General features: G+C 40.0%; 1 protein-coding gene across 3 annotated transcripts in view; it reads left to right on the forward strand.

Moving 5' to 3' along the window:
- LOC100703031 (sodium channel protein type 4 subunit alpha) overlaps positions 1-16,577 on the forward strand; it is a 243,891-nt gene that overhangs the window by 1,383 nt on the left and 225,931 nt on the right. The gene's annotated exons all lie outside the window — the stretch shown is intronic.

Here is a 16,577-nt window from a genome sequence, read left to right on the forward strand (position 1 = left end):
TTCTGCCACTTGTTCCTCCAAGAATCATTTGATTTCTGTTGTGAAACGCATAAAAGAATCCCGGAGATATTAGGACTTGTTAGAGGATTTACATGTATGACACAGATTAGAACTCTGAGTGTCTGGTACATGTATTTGATGCCCTCGGTGCTCACACCGGACTTTCTCATATCGCGGTAATATTTAAATGGCACTGGAGGTGTGTGTTTGGCGCTGAGTAATGAGTTTACAGACGGAAATGGCACCAGAAGTGTTGTTTATTTATTTTACTTTAATGAAGCGGTTGATTTGTTACACGCTCATAGAGAGAAACACGGCTTCAGTGAAAGTCATTTTCTGTCCCTACAGGTACAGTCACCATAAATGTCCCCGACAGAGCTCATTATTAGTCCTCCGGGCCTGAAAAGGTGCGCAGTTGTCCCCAAAGGCTTCATATTTGCACCGTTTATTCCAAGATTTTCAGGAGAGCGTTTTTGCTCAAAATAGCAGGTCAAATATTAACTTCAGTCTTCAATTTGTTTATTTGAGATTTTCTTTAATAATCTGACGTGTCTCATTCGGTGTCTGTACAGAGGTTTGTAAGGTTACCTCACAGCGAGAAAGTTCTGGGTTCTAGACTTCGTGGGCGTTTTGTTCTCTCTGTGTCTCCATGTGAGAACCCAAAGGTGTTCTCCAGAGGTTTAGACCAGCACCAGTTCTTCTAGATGTATTCTGACAAGTTCATCCTGTACCTGTCTTGCATATCAGTGGTGCGGTTCAAGGCTTAAGATTCTTTTCATCATCACTATGAGAAATTTGTTTTACAACAAGAATTCCCATTATAACAAGAAATACAACAACAGAAACTAATTACAGGAAATGGAGGAATTTCTACCAAGTAAGCAAAACGAGCAAAAGTGCTGGAGTAGAGACAGAAATACAAGCAAAGTCCTGTTTTCCATTAAGCATATCAGTAACACTCAGAAGAAACGAGACATGGAGGCTTTCAGTCCTCCAAACAGCTGAGGGTAAAAACTCAAACTGTCCATCAGTCGGTGGCTCAGACCAGCTCTGACTCTGTTCTTACAAGTCCTTCAGTTTTAACTGCTTATTTATTAAAAGCTTTTATTGTTTATGTGAGGTGGGATTTCTCCATTTTCCCCACACAGCCAAACACAAACTGCTGATTCTCGACTGGCTTTAAGTGCAGACATGAAAAAAAGTGTTGAGTTGTCAGACTAGAAATGACTGCGTCATAAATTAATGTGGACCCGGTTTTGCACCTTTTTAACCTCTTGACATCCACCTGGTCACCATAAAACCCCCCTGAGGGCAAGGTTAGGGTTAGGTTGCATTTTAGCCACATGCTACACATGCATAGTTTCAGAAACTGGAAACAGGGGTGTCAAATTCAGTTCCAGGTCTGGGTGGCAGAGAAAAGTGCAGGGCTGCATAATTACGCTTTATAAATTGATTTCAAAATGTCTGCATAAGACACACGTCCTCAACTGGCCCACAGGGAAAAAAAGACGTTTTTAACCTTTTACAGCTCAAGAAACACAAGACACCACCACAACCAGCTCACCAACTACCTGATTCTCAGATATGGCAGCCACAGAGGGCGTTTAATGTAATCTAACACGTCCTCCTGGAAAAGCACAGTGTTGATCTATATTTTGTTCTTGCGCACGTGTTTGTAAGTGACGGTGAGCAAAGAACTGTGAAGGGAGCTGAACAATAGCTGTTTTGGATGTTTGACTAATAGCAGAAAAGTAAAAGATGGTAGATTGTGCAGTTTGGCTGTAACGCTGGACTCTTCTGCACATTAACAGGAAACTCGCCTTCAGAGCCTCTTTCACTTTGAGAGCTGAAGCTAATTGACTTTTTATTTGAATTACTGTGACAGGATGATCCCAGCTTTCTGTGTTGTCTTTGTTTTGCTTGTCACTCCATATTCCCTCCCCAGCACTCCCTGCAGCTTTAGCTTGCTTCATGTGTTTCTTTCTTTGTTCCAGTATTTAAAGTTTTCAAAGTCTCTGAGTAATCGTGATCTTGGTATTGACCAGCATAATTGCAGTTATGATTTTTGCCCTGACTGAGCTGTTCTGCTTTCACAGAAGCTTTTTAGAGAAATGTTGGTAAACCAGTGCCTGAGAAACACTGATACAGCAAATGAAAATGCACTGATGGCTTTTTTGTGCCATGGTGTGTGTGTGTGTGTGTGTGTGTGTGTGTGTGTGTTGCACTAACCGATCCACAGTCTCATGGCACACCTGCTTTGAGTTACCGTGGGAGAACCGCTGTGTAAAGCTGTCAAACAGATGCACCTTTAAAGATACAATAAATGTTTCTGACTTCTAGAAGCAGATTTGAAATCACCTCACAGCGCTGCTGAACACGTGCATCAGGTATCGGTAACGGTTTAGTTTGCTCAAAGGTTCGAGCTCTTTTTTTTCTGCTGAAAGGAACAAACGCAACATCATTTAGAGCTACATTGTGTTCATTCAATTCACAAACTTTGACCTTCCACCTTCTGGATGAATCCCTCTCCGTCACAAACACCACCTGGCTGACTCAGATTATAATTCACAGGTCAGCGGCGTGCAGTCTGACTGTTGTCGCCTGGTGATAAAATCTCATATAACTCACCTTATGAAGATGTGAATGGGTTTATCATCACATGATGTACGTACAGATCCATAAAATTAAAGAAATGAAGTTAGTTTTATAACGTGAAAGCATGAGAATCAACAGTTTTATCTAGTTAACAGGAAGTGAGTTTAAATTATTAGAAGAATTATTATAAATGATTTGTAATCAACCAATTAACCATTTAGCTTATAAGAAATAAAACAGGCTAAAAATGTTGTTTCACTTCTTTTATTTTCTTCAACCACAAAGTTCAGAAACACAACTATATATTTGAAATGTATTACTGCAGATACTTTCTCCACAATTTTCAATCAATAAGTCTAAAATGATGAAATATAACAATATTTTTAATACTTTAATTGGATGAGTAAATAGATTAGAAGAAAACATGGCAGGTAATCAGCCAGAGTGCTATTTTAATCTCACATCGGGTCTCCTCTCCACTCCCTGCCCCACCTCTGTGATGTGTCCTTGAGTGGGACGGCAGATGAAAGACTTGCAGCCTTCAACATCACGACCTCTGAGAGGTGAAGTGTTAACAAAGAACCAGGACCAGCTTTTGGACCACATAAACTAAACTCCCCCGGCAGCTTTATCTTAATGGATCTCATTCAGCTCCAGCTGTGCACAAACAAACTTTTTTGTGATAAACTGAAGCACCTTTACTCCATTCCAAAATTCATCCACCCATTTCCATCTGCATATCTAATTCAGGGTGTGGTGGGGCGAGAGGCAGGGTACACTTTAGCTGATTTAGCATTGCTAACTAATCTAACATGCGTGTCTTTGTTCTGTGAGAGGAATCAAGAGTACCCGGAGGGAACCTACACAGGTACCACGATAACATGTGAACTCCACACAGAAAGGCCCCAGGCAGCAATCTCTCACTGCCAACCTCCCTGCATGGGTATGAAATGGCGCTGTTGTCGGTGTGAGTCTGGAGGTGCATAGGTGAGGTGTCTCTTGAGGTGTCTCAGCTTCAGTCTAGATGTCCTCATGTGTGCAGAGCTGCTTGGGCTTCTCTGTGCCTGGGGGAAGCTGCAGGCTTGCTGCTTCTGAGACCTTTTAGTCAAAAACACTGTTTCCTTTTTCATTTAAATTAGACTTAAAGCTCACGATAATCTGCTGAAAAAGACAGGAAAGTCAAGGAAAATGAAAAGCTGCAAAGAAGAAGATTTGCTGGTGGAACAAACGCTGATGGAACGTCAGAAAAGAATCCTCAGATTGAGGAGCTGAAGATGCAGTTTCAGTGTCACTTGGATTGCTTCAAAATTATGTAAGAAAATAAATAAATAATCTGCAGTCCTGTGATCCTATTGCCTTCTGGATTCTGGATGGAGTGACGGTTACAGACAGAAGAGGCCATCAGGGGTTATTATACGCTTTACTGGAGCGTTAGGACGGCACCAGTTAGTGTGCTCGCAGAGAGTCTCTGGTCGTGATGTATTCAGCTCCACTCGCTTCTTCATCATGTTTTAGTTCCTGTTTACTGAACAGGATGTCTCAAAGCAACTGGCTTGTGAAGTCGATCCAGGAACGTCTGGGCACTAAGATTAATGAAGATATTTCTGTAAACGACGGCCGTTAGCTGACAAAAAAATAAAAAATAAAATAAAAGCGGTGTAGCTGTTTTTTTGGAAAGAGCAGCAATATTAAAAAGAAATCTCAACACCTGACAGCCAAGAGTGTGAAACGCTTGTTTGGGCTTCAGTGTGCAGAATGATGTGTGCAGTCAGTTAAAGGAGTTTAAAACTAATCTGAAAGGCAAGCCTCTCGTAACGAGCAGTTTAGACCAGCATGAAGTGGAAACCTGAAACCTGTAATGTGCAAACATGAGAACAGACTGTCAGCGATACAGGGCAGGTCCTGCGTTCAGCAGATAAAGTTTTAAATGAAAAATAAGAACCTTTGTTTTTATAGCACTTACAAAAAAATCACAGTGGTTTACAAAAACTCACATGACAATTTCTAATGATGAATTATAGAACCAATATCAGTTACAAAGGGTCATGCTTTGTAAAATATGATGGACTATTTATAAAAATTAAAATGTAGAGGGATATTATACATATTCATATACTTATTTTTAAGGATTCTCACCAGACGAGTGAAGATTTTAATGAAAAACAGCACAAAGGTCTGCTTTATGTAAATGTTAAGTTCTGGTTAAGGTTGAAATAGTTAAATCATTTACATATTTGCTGTGTGGCTGGTTTCAGTCAGGCTGTGTGGAGGAGGAGAAAGTTTCACGTCGTAGAAATGTTTATTTCTTGTCAGGAAATTGCGACTTTGTGGAGAATCAGTTGTATTGACCCAGATGGAGATTAATGTTTGCTGATTTTTGTGCCACATTCGGTCTTACCTGATAGTTGGTTGTCTCATTTCAGACATAGGTCCAGCTTACCTGGACCAGATGTCAGGCATGTCATGGTTTCTGGGCCACATCTGGCTAACTCCACACTTGCTGTAACCCATTACACACCCAAAGTCTTATTTAAGATCTTATTGGTGTAAAATATGTTATATGTGATAAACAGATAAAGCAACTCAATATCAGGAGCTCAGTTCATGAAGAAATCTGACATTGGCCTATGCTCACCATAATACCTGCAGATGGCACACATCTCCAGCTGTTTCCAGCTGTTGAATCAACGCCCCTGATATTCTTATCTAAAAGCCTCTCAGTGTCGTAAAGCTGACAGAAATTTAAAATCCAGATAAATTGGCGGCATTTTTCTTAGATTTTCACAGGACTTTAGATGTACTTTGTAGACAGAAGCCCCAAAATTCCTAAACTAAATATAGAATGACAAAAAGATGTTGAATAACTGATAAATGGCGTTTACTGCTATTTAAAAATTCAACATTTATTGTTGAATAAAACCATAATGAGTTAAAAATGACTACTATGGTTAAAATTTACTTCTACTAATGAAAAAAACCTTGACTGTAAAAACTTGTGATACAAACTGTGATTTTATTTTAACACAATGAAATAAAGAAGTGTCTTCATTGATTTATCAATAATGATGGGAGCTGAACCCAGGTTTGTGAAGGGTGAGATGAAAAAAAGATTTGTAAGATTATATGAATTTTGTTTATCTCTGAAGTTTGGAAATGACAGAGTATAACCAGTAAATGCAACCGCTGAAAGAATAAAGAAATGCCTCAGTAAAAAGCTCAGAATGTAATGTGACGAAACAAAATCCTAAAAAACATGAAGAAATAAAGAAAAATGGATTGAAATGAGAAAAATGAAATAAAATAAAGTTGCTCAACAAATAAACAAGAATAAATGCTGTATAAAAAGCTGAACAATTTACCATAAAATTGATGTAAAGTAAAATAACTAATAAAATACAATTTAAAAAAGTGTGTGTGTGTGTGTGTGTGTGTGTGTGTGTGTCAGCAGTTCTGGGTCATTGTAACAAAAAACTCTGTGACGTCATAAAAACTGCAACAAAAGCACCACTTCAACAATCACTGTACTTGCATATTCATATATTTAGCCAGGTGTGGTGTGGTGAGGGTGTGGCCTGTGCGCAGGTGCGGTTACAGGTGCAGGTGACTTTTAGGGAGCAGCGGTCAGTTTGCCTCGTCATGGTGACAGCTCCTCCTCAAACAGGCTGTAGCTGCTGTGTCAACACCTCACGGCTCTGCTGCCGCCCCACAACAGGTGTTCGAGTGCTGCACCGCCTGCCTCGCATGCATCACGTGTGTGTGCGCCTACGTGGGTCTGTTCATGTCTGAACCCGTATTTGGTGCGTTTGTGTGTCCGGATGCCTCTCGGTGTGTTTCTGTGTGTGCGCGGTTGAAAAGCCCCACACGGCGTTGTGCTGTTTGTTCAGTGTTGGAGCAGCAGGTCTGACCTTTGCTGAGCAGGAGCTGAGACAACACGAGCTGCTGTTAGCCGGACGAGCTGCACTGCGGCTCTCTGACATCAGTCCTCAGGTTGGAACCAGCTTCCTGCTTATTACCTCCAAGCTTTGTGCAGAAAAGACACTACGGGAAACCTGAGAGCATCTCTATAGCTTTTATGGTCAAGCTTAGAAACCCACCTGACCTCTTACAATCCACCTCTGAGCATTTGCTTAGCATTCATTTCCTTTTTTGTCTTCCTGCTGTTTGTTTTCATGGCCATTAACTCCCATGAAAGACGTAAATGTTCATGCCGTACCCTCTAAACAAAGCATGAAATGGTCTGGAACTCTAACCACAACTTGTGGTTCCTGGCACTGCCGGCTGATTTCAGCGAAACAAATTTTTCTGAGAATCCAAACTCAGAATGATCACCTGCGCTCCAAGGAAATGACATTCGAACGTGCTTTTCATTTGGTCAGTTAAAAGCATATTCACAGCACGTCCATCTCAGTGTAGCAAATGCACTTTAAAAAGTTTCAGCTTCGCAAACTTTATATTCAAATCTAAAAATGTAGAAAGTGAAGACAGAGATTTCACACATCATGTTATCTAAACTTACAAGAATTAAAAATGCAAAGCTCATAAAAACTGATTATTATTATCGCTGATTTTTTGAATAGCAACACAGTTACAGGATCATTGCTTTTTATTAACATCATATTTACAATCCTCAACATCAACATCACCTAAATTCATTATTTGCAGCTGGAATCTCAGTTATATTTACCTAATGTGTAATAATAGAGCTTTAGGTTCTTGTGACCCATACACAGCACACAGTTTGTTCATAGCTCAACCATAAAGCTCTATAGTTTATTATCAGCTGATCACAGATCGGCCCCTCTCATTGGTAGTTGCTTCAATCAGTCACCTAGATGTTTATCCCCCAATCTCTGGCTGCCTTGTCTCCATCAGCACATTGTTTCCTTCTGGAAAGCACATTACACAAAGTCTAAACATAACTGAAGTAACGATCGTGACACTATTTAAGCATTTTAATGTTAACAGCAATAAAAGGGTCATATCGTTGTTCTGGTGCACTCCTGCATCTCTACAGCATTTCTAATCTGCTGAAGGACCTCTACAGTCTCTTAAAAGCCTTTTTGTCACCACTGCCAACAGTTAGGAGCTCTCTGAATAACTTTCTTCATTATCAACCAGTAAGTCATACATTTAAGCAGAAATTTGTAGAAAACCCCCACAAATTCTTCTGAGTCTTAAGAGTAGCTCTTAAAGCTGTTAGCTGCTGCTGCTCTACATTGTATTTATTGTGATTAACTGTTTGTCACCACTTGTTGAGCTGCTTGGATTTCACTGCGTTTCCTCCAGCAGATCACCTGAACTCCTGGTTCAGACCGAAGGGGGTGACTCAGTGGCACAGCAGCTCCGTGAGGAGGCTGAGTCAGGATGGACAGATCTGCTGCTTTAATCTCAGTGATCCTCTCTCCCAGAGAGCGCAGAGCTGACAGTTTAATTATCTGTAATTTCTCTGTTAAAGCAGCTTGCAGAGAAAGACTCTTAAAAGTGACGCCTTCTCTCCGTCCTTCAACAATTTTACTGCCCAAATCAGCAGAGCTTGTTTTTTTCAGATTAATGGATGCTCATATTGAATGAAATACACGCTCGCTTGGCAGTTTATTGCACCTAGCTGAAACCAGCGCAGTCCTGCAGTAAATCATCCGTTTTAGAGCTTTTAAAATTTAGTTCAATTCATCTTTGGGGCCATTATGGTTTGTGGTGCTGTTCAGCTGAACTGCATTATAAACAGAGGCGTGTCTTTTATTTGGTTTGCTCTCTTTAATATGAATGGGATGATTGAAATAATAGAAACAGCACTACATATGCAGCTCATAAAAGTAACACTTTATAGTTCCAACTAACACCGAGCATTATAAGCTCACGTGGGAGGATTTACTGCAACTGTGTCACCTTCATTCACTCTGATGCATTAGCGGACATAAAATGAGTCTAATCAAGTATCAAGTTTTTCCAAATTAAAGTTAATTGTTAAACATGTGTATATATATATGTATTTACCAATTTCAGAACAGCTGGAGTGCTGCTATTTTTTTTTTCTGTAAGCAATCACCACAAAACTTTTCAATCCCAGCAGGATACTGCCAGGGCCACACACACACACACACACACACCTACATACACACATATATCTACAAGCAGGGAGAACGAGGGACAGCAATACAAAATACATATATTATAATACTAGTCCATAACTGCTCAGGGTCCCTGGGTCGCTCAGACCACACCTGAAGACCGTGACACACCTGCAGCTGATCGGAGGAGCTACTTGAGAGTGTGGTGGAGCTCTCTCCGGATCATCGCGTGGCTTCACGTTAGTCCCTCGACCAGGGTCCCTGGGTCGCTCAGACCCAGGGACCCTGGGTCAGTGTTAGACTTTTGGGGTGTTTTTTGGATCCTGAAGTGAAAATATTTCAAAGAGGGAAGTTATCACTCATCAAAGCTGGAGCACAGGCTTCTTGAATTGCATTGCAGCCATATTATTGGTCAGATGATTACATTAAAAATGCTCCAAAAAGCTCCAACAGCACAAAAATGGTCCAGAGGTCCAGTTTAGAGACAGTTAGCTGAGGTGAAGTCTAGCAGGCAGCTAGCAGACTGGATTAGCATACACCTGTCAGTAGGGCTGTCAACAATGAGATCGATACTAAAAAATACTTCTGGCTTAGGAACTCGTCTTATTTGCAACAGTATTGATATCAACAGTGCATTCCTCTCTTCTATAATGTGTGTGTTATATAAACATCCCTGTTCCTGTAAAGTTGCACAGGCAGGGCGAAACTATCCAAAGAGGCCAAAACAGTATTTGCATCAGGCTCTAAGTGTGTTTATTTTTGCTGTAAAGTTGGACATTTGAACATGGGAGTCTATGGGGACTGACTCACTTTTGTGACACTAGAGGAACTGCAGCGTTTGTGTTGTCTTTGTCTTGTTGGTGCTTGCTGAGCACCTGTAGTGGACCTGTGCATCTTCAGAGCTCCTCACTAAGCTCCACCTGCTGCAGCAGACCATGAGACGCGGCTGAAACTTGGAAAATGTACGTTTTTTGGGTCTAATTGCTCTCGGGGCAGGTTACGTAACCACGCAGCCTCCGAGAATGTTCTCAGCCTGTATTTGAGACGTATTATCACACTGTCACAATCTAATGAAAGTCACTGGCTGAAGACACAGTGAATACACTGAATACATGGTGTCATGTGTCATCAGTGTGTGTGCGTGTGTCTATTAATAGGCTACAGCAGCCTGCTGTTGTTTTAAAGCTTCTCAGCCTTTTATCAAAAACTTAAAACCACTTTTTATTCTGTGACTAAAAATAAAACATAAATACTTTGCCAGTACTGCCACCTGTGGAGTAATAGCATTGTTCTCACAGCACTTTGGACACATTGAAATTGATGTTTTTTGCTTTGAAAGATCCACTTTTCCCCCCTCGTCCTGTAAAGGTGGTCTATAGATTTTGAAAACAAAAAAAACTCTGACAGCTAAATCTTAAAGTCCCTTTTACTTATTGTGCCACAATTAAAGTGAGAGTACAAAAGCTTTTGTTTAAATGCTGCAGACGTTCTTTACAGGAGTCTGTGATATTCTTTAATGGCAGCTCCAAAGGCAGCTGCATCGGTGAGTCATATAAAGTAAAATACCAAAGAGCAGCATGTGTCAGCTTTAATAGAGGTCTGACAGTCAACATTTTTCTTAAGTGCCTGTTCAAGGCGGCATAAGGCAGCTTACGGAGGAACAAAGCTGCAGCTTGAGCCATTCGAGCTTTGGCCATAAAGGAAAACCGAGCAATAGGACAAATCTTGGAAAGCATGATTATATTTTTTTTTTATGAAAAGAGAAGGAAAAGTATTCCAACTCCTTCACTTTTTTTAACACATCAAAACTTGATCCTAAAATAAATTTTGTAGGAAAAAGGTAAATCTCTACATGTCACTCTCATTCCTGACGTGTAAAATAAAATAAAACATTTCACCGTTTCAGTTTTGCACAAGGTGTCATTTGACAGGACTTATTATGGAAGGTCTGCCACTGCCAACTTGTCACTTTTTAAATTAAAGAGCACATTTTAACCAGAAACCTGTCTGACTCATTTTTAGCACCTAAATCTGAGTTAATTTAGTAGATCTAAGTTCACCTTAATATTTTTCAGAAAACACTCGAGGTGGGAAATAAGCTGCTTTTAGTTCAACAGCGTGCACATTGTTGAACTAAAAACTATAAGATCTTTGTTTTCCACTTGGAGTAACTTCAACTTCCAGCAGGGGGCTCACTTTAGGAACCGGCCTGGACTTGAGCTTTATGCAGATGAGATGCTGGTAACTCGATGCTCGTCTCAAAATACGACACAGTGTGTTGCACAGCAGGTTCACACACTCAGCAGGCAGCATAACATCAGCGGCAGCAAATCGGTGTTCCTCGCGGGATCAATAAAGTTTTTCTGATTCTGACCCAGATGCTGGAACTGCCTCCTGGACTCACAGCTGTAATCAGCGCCAGCAGCAGACCCCCCCTGAGTCTTTCTTTACGTTCAGTTTGGGACTCTTTTCAATAATTCGGGATGAGCGCAGCAGCGGCGGTGAGGAAGTGGACCGTGTTTGTTTTGATTACAGCGGAGACTCTGGGGTTTTCTGGCTTTTTAAATGAAGTTCAGTCACTTCAGTAACTTTATTCATTCTTTTTTCTCCCTTCACCTTCACTCTCTGTTTTCCCCACTCTAATCCTGTCAGGTTAAAACCAAGAGATGGAGAAGGTGGTGAAATAACCGCTTCTCAGTTATGCACACAATTACAGAACATCCAAGTTAATTAAACTGAAGAAGGTCAGTTTCATTTTGCATTATTATTCTTTTCAATAACAATAATTATTAGATCCTCTTTATTTATGTTCTCCCCCAAATCCTAAACATAACAGTGAAGTGTAGCTAACAGTGCACATTTATTCACAAAAGCCTTCTTGCATTTTGTTCATAGTACTTTTCGTGTTAAACAGATGTTAGAAAAACTTGGTGCTGAGATGAGGAGGTTGGGGCAGGTGGTGGGTTAATCAGGGGCACATCTGGCACATCCACGGACTCCAACAATGTTCTCAATATATGAGTTTAGACCAGCTGTGCAGCAAACTCGGACTTGGAGGTCATTGGCTTGTACGGTCTGAAATGATCAGTCTAAGAAATGCTGAAATGACATGTTTCATATTGTTTCCAGTTTAAAAGGACCTTTGAGCTGGAGGCTGGAGTTCAAGTCTTCTTTTCACTCACTGTTTGAGTAGGATCAGAAAAAGATCTTCTAAAAGGTTTCTTTGAAAAGCTGCTCGGGGGTTCAGAGAGCGCCTCCTACACTCCCTGCAATGCTTAAGTATTTGTGGGAACAGGCCGCTCCCTATCTAGAGCTGTCTCGAGTGTGACCTGGTTGCAGGGTGGAGATGTTTTTGAGGAGCAAGACTTTTTTTTCCATGAGTAATTCCACCTTTTATTGCTGGCTTCTTTAAAATTGCCAACAACCAGCTTCAAATCGAGTTCTGATTTACCACAGCCAGTTCAAAGACTCTGATCCAGTAATATTACGAGCCTGCAAACTAAAATCATGAATAAAATTAATTTAAAAGCGCTTTTTAAATTTCATTTTTTGGTCGTTTTCCCGTCATTAGATGTCTCAGAAGAAGGATCTGTCTCTGATACTAAAAATCCACGTTTCATGTGTCTTACAGGACCTGTATGTCTAATGGACACTTCCATAATGAAGCCATCAGAATTATGAGTTGTATAAAATATGCAAAGCATAAACATTTACGACTACATAGTTCTGTTTTATGTGGGAACAGGACAGTCCGGATGACCAGGAGTCAGATGAAGGACCTCTGAGGGCGGTTTGTAGCCCGTGTGGTGTGCTTGTTAACTATTCACTGGTCACCGGGTCAGCCCATGAAATTAACCTCTAACCTCTTTTTGCACTGTCCCTCTGCCTCATGTGTGGACACCATCATCTACATGTTTGTTTACATGTGAAACCAGTCCATCATTAATCAACACCAGCGTCAATTAAAATAGAAATGTGGGTTTATAATGCAGTATACACACTACAGACCATAAAACTCTATTTAAAAGTGGTATTCAAACATTATTTTTTCTTTCAGTCACATATGTATGTTATTGTAGACTGTAGATGATACCTTCGCCACAACCTCCAAACCTTAAACACTCTCAAACCTGGCGGTTTATTGGCAGGAGCTCGGCCTCCGGCTGTTTGGTCAGCTGACCTTGGAGGCAGTATGTTCGTTTTGAGGTCTTGTGATTTATCAGGGACACATGGAGTCACTTGACCTCCTGTTAACACCACCCGCACTCCTCTGCTCCTCCTCCACCTGTTTAACCACTAGAGGCCCATCCTGCTCAGCACTCTTCTTTCTTCTCAGAAATATTAAACCTAGATTCAGAATTTAGCTCTAATACAAGAGAAAAATCTTCTCTTCTTTCAACTAAATTGTTACTCTCAGTCTGTGCTGTCTGATTGTGGTAATAATGAGAACGTTTAAAGGAGTTCTGCATAATTTCCAAAAACTACTCTGAACTGCAGTCAACATGTTTGTGAGTTAGCATCGGTTAAAATAGTATGGAGACATAAACAAGGCTGTGGTGCACTTATCATTAAATATTGTTATGTAATTTTATGTTATGTTGACCTCATCTGCTTTTTGCTGTGCAGCATGTCTCTATGTTAGCTTGGTTAGCTATAATTAGCCAAAACATTAGCCAAAAAAAAAGATATTTCAGGATCTGCTTTGACCACAACTAAATCCATTCACAAATCAGATATTGTGTAGTTTGTTAGGGACCATGCACAAAAACATGAATCTTATTGGAAGAAAAATGACATGTACCAAATTTAGCTACTTCCTGTTTTCCATCTGCAGTATTGACTGTAATTTTATGGCCACGTTTCCATTTATCTTTCTGTAGAGTTTGGATTTATGCTAGAATGTGGTAATTAGTTGACATTTGGACTTTACTTCTGAGGTGACGCTGCACTGCGCTGTGTTGTTCAGTTTTAAGCTGGGATTGTTTTTAATTTTGCGGAAAATTCATCCAGACGATGAACCAGGAAGTGAGAGGCCGAGCCAAGAAAGTCGTGGAAAGCCTCGTGTTTAAGCTACAGTCTCTTTACAAATTGGCAGTAATAATAATAACTATAAGAAATATTTCTTATTCTGTTTGTTCTGTGAAAAGGTGGTGAGACATGAAACCACGGGACTGATGGGAAACGTGGTCTTCTTGTGTACCAACATTCGGTGGCCTAAGTGTCACTCTGCCTGGTTTACAGTCGGCCGTCCGTCGGCAACAGAAACATTAAATGTGACTCACATCTACCTATGATTAAAAACGAACCTTGTTGCAGTAAATCACTGCTCTCAGCTGCAGGCCGACATTTTAAAACACTTTGCTGCTCGTGATTTATTTTGACGAGGGGCGGCCGTGTCAAACACCTCCATCTCCCTCCTCTCTCTCCACGTTCTTCCTCCCTCCATCTCTCATTTCTCCTCCTCCTCGATTTGTGAATCCGTAAAGAGGCCGCACATTTACACGCGCGTCCCTTTCACTTATTGCCAGTTTCAGTCAGAATAAATTAGGCAAGTTATTAATTTATCAGAGAATAATTATTTCTACATTATTCTCCAGGGCCACACATGAAACTCCACGGTACTTTGAATTAATAATTCATCTTTTTTTAATGAATGAGTGAGGACATTTCAAATATGAAATAAGAGAATAAAATGTAATGAAATAACTCCACTGCAGTGGATACAAAGATTGCAAATATTATTTGCTTTAGGAGGTGAAAAGCTGAGTGAATGAACACAAATATAAATGAAAGAATTAATTAATGACTGACAAGCAAATTTATAATGCAGGCAACATCTTTTGTCCAATAAGTGTGGAAATTTTACATTTTTACACCATGTCCTAATGTGTCCTACTGATGATTCTCTCCACTGTCCTTGTCATTAATATTAAAGTATGTTGAACATTTGACCAAGTTATTCGAAATTATAAAACTGAAAAAGAAAATTTCCATGAAAGTAGCTGGAAAATGCCGTCACCATAAGTTTTAAATAAGTCGTTAAATGTAGCATTTAAGTACTTAAAAACACTGACGATTAATACACGTGAGTCAGCTTCAACAAAAGTCAACATGAGGTGAGGTATACTAGCTTGTTCATGTAACTCCTTGTTAATTACTACACACTCACAATGAACAAACTTGCTATACGTACGAGTTCAGAGGTTAAGAAAGTCCAAGGAGGAGACAGAAAACAAACAAAAGGAACACAAACTAGGAAGTATAACAGATGTCTTGAAGGCCAAAGAGAAGGCTGGACTATTTATACACCCAGAACGCCAAAAGGATAAGGCACCGCAGGGGTGAATGAGACACATGTGCAGGCAATCAGGGGAGAGCAGATAGAACAGTACGTGAACTAAAGACAAGGGGGACGAAGTAGCTTTGTTTTGGCTGCTCCCTCACTCACCAAGGGTCTCCACACAGATAGCTCCACATATCTGATTCTGACACAACCCCAAAGGGATATGTGTCTCCTCCTGGTCTCAAACCTGAGATCTGTCATGTGTAAACTGCTACACTGCCACGACTAAACACAGGAGGAATTACAAACTCGAAACAGAAACTGGAGCTAAGTGAAGGCCAAGAATTGAAAACTACAACTAGAGTAGTAAACAGGTATCCACAACTTGATGAAAACTTGACAGGAAGCAGAACTTCAATAATCCAGTAAGACTCAAACTCAACATTGTGAAGGCATCAAAACCATGAACCAAAACAGAAACGTCATGTAGTAAAGACAGAAATCAAAGACAAAGAAATCTGACTTAAGAATAATAAAGAAGTCAGAACAGATGTCTAAAACTTCATAAATACCAAATCGTGACTAGAACTCAAATACCACAAGGAATAATACTCAAGATTACTTGTAGTCTAGTAACTAGATAATAAAATTTAAATAGGAATCAAAAGTTAAAGTGCTGGAACAAAATCAGGGATGATAAAAACATGCTCTGTTTAATTTGAAACTGTTAAACAAATATAATACAGTTAAGTTTATAATCGATGAACTCTGTAAACATGAGCAAGAATTAAAGTTCAGAGTAGAAATTTTATATTAGATGATTGCAGTCTTGGTTTCCATGACTGCTGCACGGCACAGAGACCGAAAGATAACGTTCACTAACATTTGATTAGGTACCCTGAATATGATCACTGACCAGGAGCTATTACTGACTACAGGGGTGTCAGTCCTGGTCCTGCTAATCCCAGAAGCTTTACAATATTTACATTATGCATTTTACTGCTGCATACACTGAACAGCTGCAGAAATACAGGTTTTGTTAACATTTGAAAAAGAACACAGACCCAGAGTCATAAATGACTGTAGGACTCAAAACCCTCACACGCAAAGTCTTTGTTTGCCATTACATAACATAAAATAAACAAACTTACAGATTAATTCTTGTCTGCATGCAGGCACAAAAACAAAAGAATCACACTGATCACACTTCAGGGCAGGAACTGAATGACAGTGATGATGACAGCAGTGATTGTTTGTTGGATCCTTTAAGGCCAATGTATAAAATATATAAGACTGCTGTTGTTTCTTCTTTCGTTGTTAGTGACCAATAAACACACAAAGTAAAGAAGTTATTCAAAAATGATCTTTACTTGTTATTCTCTGTCCTCCTCTCTTCTCTTACTTTTCTGTTTATTTATCCTTTGCACAGTGGCATCTATAGTAAATGATAGCAAGGACGTCAATCCAATAAGTATAAAGTAAACCCGGCAATAAAACCTAATCTCAAGTTAAATCATGTCTCCGTCAGTCTCTCCCCAGTTTTTGACCTTTTCTCTCAGTGTGTGTTTTCTCTTTCAAATAACCATCACGGTGCACAATAACACACACACGAGATACGGGAAGAGAAGAGC

This window comes from Oreochromis niloticus, linkage group LG9, assembly GCF_001858045.2.
Source record: "Oreochromis niloticus isolate F11D_XX linkage group LG9, O_niloticus_UMD_NMBU, whole genome shotgun sequence".
Classification (NCBI taxonomy): Eukaryota; Metazoa; Chordata; class Actinopteri; order Cichliformes; family Cichlidae; genus Oreochromis; species Oreochromis niloticus.